The following is a 5,457-nucleotide window of genomic DNA, read 5'->3' on the forward strand; positions in this document are numbered from 1 at the left end:
TTAAGAGAAAGGAAGGAAAGCCATTAGAAAACACATTATTTTAACAAATTTTTGGGAAACAGAAAGAGGATGAAAGACCAATGACTAATAAAGCAGGGCAGGAGGAACCACTACTTAGAATATGAGTGGAAAAGAATGTAATGGAGGAGTGCACCAATATTACCTGAAGAAACCCAAAATGCTTAAGAGCCAGGAAATTCTGACTAGGATGGACAACAGGAGCTGGGTCTGAAAGCAGGGGAATTAATTAAAGCCTGTATATGGAAAGCACTCACTCTCCTGCCAAGAACCAGGAAGCAAAATAGCCATCAGACAGGTGATTATTTTGGGGGCAAAAAATAATAATAATGCGGGAAGTGGTAGACAGTAGAAAGCATGTTCTTAACCATGAATACTGCATATTTTGTTTTGTTTTGGTTAACTTTCACAACAAAGGAGGTGAAAGACCTGCAGAATGCAAACTATAAGACATTGATCAAAGAAATTGAAGAAGACACAAATTAATGGAAAGATATTCCATGCACATGGTTTGGAAGAATTAATATTGTTAAAATGTCCATTTTACCCAAAGCAATCTATAGATTCAGTGCAATCCCTATCAAAATTCCAATGACATTTTTCACAGAAATAGAACAATCCTAAAATCTGTATGGAATTACAGAAGCCCCCATATAGCCAAAGCAATCTGGAGAAAGAACAAAGCTGGAGGCATCATGCTCCCTGATTTCAAGCTATACTACAAAGCTGTAATAATCAAAACAGTATTGGCATAAAAACAGATCAATGAAACAGAATAGAGAGCCCAGAAATAAACCCATATATATAGTCAATTAATTTACAACAAAGGAGCCAAGAATATAAAATGGAGAAAGGACAATCTCTTCAATATATGGTGTTGAGAAAACTGGAAAGCCACATGAAAAAGAATGAAACTAGACCATTATTGTACACCATACAAAAAAATTAACTCAAAATGGATTAAAAACTTGAATGTTAAGACCAGAAACCATAAAACTCTGGGAAAAAAATATTGACAATAAGCTCCTTGACATCACTCTTGGCAATATTTTTTTTGGATCTGACTCCAAAGGCAATGGCAACTAAAGCAAAAATAAACAAATGGGCCGACATTAAACTAAAAAGCTTTTGCACTGAGAAGGAAACCATCAACAAAACAAAAAGACAACCTAGTGAATGGGAGAAGATATTTGCAAATCATATATCCAATAAGCATATCCAAATATATAAAGAACTCATATAGCTCAATAACAACAACAACAAAAAATCCAATTTAAAAATGGGCAGAGGATCTGAATAGACATTTTCCCAAAGACATACAGATGGCCAGGGGACCGTATATATATATTATATATACAAAACATGTTATGTATATATAATATATATACATATACAATCAACTATACTTCAATTAAAAAAAAAAAAAAGTGTGCCTGGAATCACCCAGGGAATTAGGTTAGAGGGAGGTAAAGAGGAGAAAAATGAGGAATTTGGAAAGGGAGAATCCTCCAAAACTGGAAAGCAGATGGCGGAGTGTGGGACCTCCAATAATAAAACCCATTCCCCACCCCACCCCACCCCAGCCTGTCAGTGCCCTAATAGGTGACAGGTCTCAAAGGGGAATGGCTATTGGTGTACCTAGGAAAGTTGGGCTTAGCACCGGGGCTCAAGAACCTAAAGAAAGAGTCACACAGCCTTATGGCCAATATATGGGGAAGCTGAAGAGAAGTAAATCTTTGCAAATTCTGATGAGACCAAAAAACCCTTACATTATCCCTCATCTTCCCCCATATATATATATATACATATATATATATATATATATTTTTTTTTTTTTTTTTTTGACTGTGTTGTGTGTTCGTTGCTGCGTGGGCTTCTCATTGCCGTGGCTTCTCTTGTTGTGGAGCACGGTCTCTAGGCACGCAGGCTTCAGTAGTTGTGGTGCACAGGCTTAGTTGCTCCACGGTATGTGGGATCTTCCCAGACCAGGGATCAAACCCGTGTCCCTGCTTTGGCAGGTGGATTCTTAACCACTGAACCACCAGGGAAGTCCCCCTGCATGTATATTTATATTCTCTAGGCTATTCTGGAGGTTCTGTCCTTGGCAAAGTTGAATGTACCCCACATGGCACAAAAGGAGTCATTTGGGCTTATACCATAAATATCAGCTGTAAACATCATGGACTAGGGACCAGTGGGGCCTCATCTAATGTTCAGCTGCTTCTAAAGCCCTCTGGAAACTTCACATGAATCTGAGTAATGGAACCCAACTATTATCTGTGGTTGAGCTTTCCACCAACCCAAGAAGGATTAAAGTCAAATTAAAGATGTAGGGGGAAATGTGTGCTACAATAGAAAACTACATCTTGTGTAGATAACTCTCCTCTAAGTTATCTAATTCTGATCCTAAGGGAGCTATTTTACAACTCTGTAAGTTGTAGATACCTGATAGCAATGCAAAACAATTGTCTATAGACATGCAAGTTGTCTTATCTGACAGAGGATCAGCTAAGTTCCTGTCCTCTCTGTGGAAAGACCAGTTTTGCCTCCATTTGTACATTAATTTCAACATCCCTTTACATCATATAAATGTGTGTTTCCTATTCTGATTACACATATTGTAAGCGTTTATAGGAAATACTTGCTGAAGTATTTGGGGGTGACACAGCTTAAGTTTGCATTTTCATATAAATTTTAGAATCAGCTCGGTTTACACTAACATGTTCTACTGAAAATGTGATATTGCATTGAATCCATAGATCAATTTGGGGAGCACTGACATCTTTAAAATATTGAGTATTCTAATCTATGAACTGAATTTACTTAAATCTTTAATATTTTGTGGGTTTTAGTGTAGAAGTCTTATACATCTTTCATTACATTCGCTGCAAAGTATCTGATGCTTATGCTAGTAAATTGCAGTTTCTCTTTTCATTTTATATTTGTTCCTGATACATGAAAATATAATCAAGTGTTTTTTTCTATTGTCCTATATACAGTAACATTGCCAAGTACAACGCACTACTAATAGTTTATAGATTTTGGATTTCCTACATACACAAGTCATTGGCAAAGAAATAAAGAAGTTTATTTCTTTCTCTCCAACACTTGTTTGGTTTTCTTTTTTCTAGCCTTATTACTCTAGCTAGGACCTCCAGAACAGAGTTGAACAGAGGTAGTAATAGCAGATATCCTGGTCTTAATCCCAATCCCAAGTATGATGTCTACGATAGGTTTTATGTAGATAGCCTTCATTAGAATAAGAAAACTACCTCTTAGTAGTTTGCTTTTATTATGAATACATAAATTTTATCAAATGCTTCTTCTGCATCTACTGGAATGGCCTTATAGTTTTTATCTCTTAATGTGAATTACATTGACTGGTTAAAATATCCTTGCATTCCTGAAATAACCCCACTTTGTCATGATGTATTCTTTTTATATTTTTAGGTTTAATTGCTAATATTTAGGATGAATTTATATTTTGAAATTATATTCAAGAGAGGATTAATCTGTAATTCTTTTTTTCAATCTCCTATGCACGTTCAAAGTTATGTCAGCCTAGTAAAAAGAATTGGGAAATATCCTCTTGCTGCCTAATCTCTGGAAGAATTTATGTAGAGTGGTGTTAATTTTTAATATTTGGAAGAACTCACTGGGGATGCCATCTAGGTCTGGATTTGTGAGCTTTCAAATAGTAGATCACCCTTTTAAAGTGTACAATTGACTGTGGTTCTTAGTATATTAATAAAGTTGTGCAACCATCACAACCATCTAATTTCAGAGCGTGTAAGTCATCCCCCAAAAAAGCCCATATCCATTAGCAGTCATTCACTGATTATCCTCCCTCCTGCTCTGGGCAACCAAGAATCACTTTCTGTCTCTATGGATTTAAATATTATGGATATTTCATATAAGTGGGATCATACACTGTGTGGTCTTTTGTGTTACTTTTTACACTTAGAATAATGCTTTTCAAGATTCATCCATGTTGTTCCATTTATCAATAATTCATTCCTTTTTATGGATGAATAGTATTCCATTTTACATATGTATGCATTTTGTTTCATCAGTTGATGAACATTTGGGTTGTTTCCACTTTTTGGTTATTATGAGTAATGCAGCTATGAATATTCATATATGTTTCTGTGTGAACATACACTTTCAATTTTCTTGGGTAAGAATGGAATTGCTAAGTCATATGGTAACTCTATATTTAGGAAATGTCAGACTGTTTTCCAAAGAGGCTGTACCATTTTACAGCCCCATCAACATATGAAGGTTCCAATTTCTCCACATCCTTGTCGAAACTATCATTGCCTTTTTGATTATAGCTATCCTAGTGAGTATATAGTACCTCACTGTGGTGTTCATTTGCATTTCCCTAGTGACTCATGATCTTGAGCATTTTATGTACTTATTGGCCATTCATAGATCTTCTTTGAAGAAATATCTATTCAAACACTTTGCCCATTTTTAAATTGGGTTGTCTTTTTATTGTTGAGTTGTAGGATTTTAGATACTAACCTCTTATCAGATATATAACTTACAAATATATTCTCCCAGTCTGAGGGTTGTTTTTTCATTTTCTTGATAGCCTTTGGAAGCACAATTTTTTTTTAATTTTTATGAAGTCCAATTTATCTGTTTCTTCTTTGGTTGCCATGTATAAGAAACCATTGCCCCATCCAAGGTCACAAAAACTTACAAGTATGCTTTCTTCCAAAGAGTTTTATAGTTACAGCTCTTACATTTGGGTATTCAATCCACTCTGAGTTAATTTTTGTATATGATGTGAGCTATAGGTTCAACTTCATTCTTTTGCATGTGGCTATGCAGTTGTACCAACACCATTAATTGAAAAGACTATTATTTCCCCTTGTCAAAAATAAATTCAACTACTTTAACAAATATAGAGCGATTTAGATTTTTCTCTTTCTTCTTGTATCTGTAGCTTTTCAGGTATTTGACCACTTCATCTAAATTGTTTAATGCCTCAGCATTAAGTTATTCATAATATCTTCTTAGATTTTTAATATATATAGAAACAATAAGTGATGTCTCCATTTCATTTGATATTTTTGTCTTCACACTTTTCCCTTCACTTTAATCTCAAAGAAGCAACTCTGAGCTTTAGTTTTATTATGTTTGATCCCTATTTCAATAAATTAAGCTCTTCTTCTTCCCCCTTTGTGCTTAATTTGCAGTTTTTATAACTTACTGGGATAAATGCTCCACTCATCGACTTTTAGCCATCTTTTCTACTAAATTAAAGACATAAAGTCCCCTCTAAGCACAGCTTTACCTACACCTCATGAATTGATTCTTTATTTTTTAAATGAAATACTTTCTAATTTTCATTGTGGATTCTTTCTTAACCCAAGGTTACTTTGGAGTATGTTTTGTAGTTTCTAAGTATATGAGATTTTCTAAACCCCG

Source organism: Balaenoptera borealis (assembly GCF_965194805.1).
Source record: "Balaenoptera borealis genome assembly, chromosome: 8".
Lineage (NCBI taxonomy): Eukaryota > Metazoa > Chordata > Mammalia > Artiodactyla > Balaenopteridae > Balaenoptera > Balaenoptera borealis.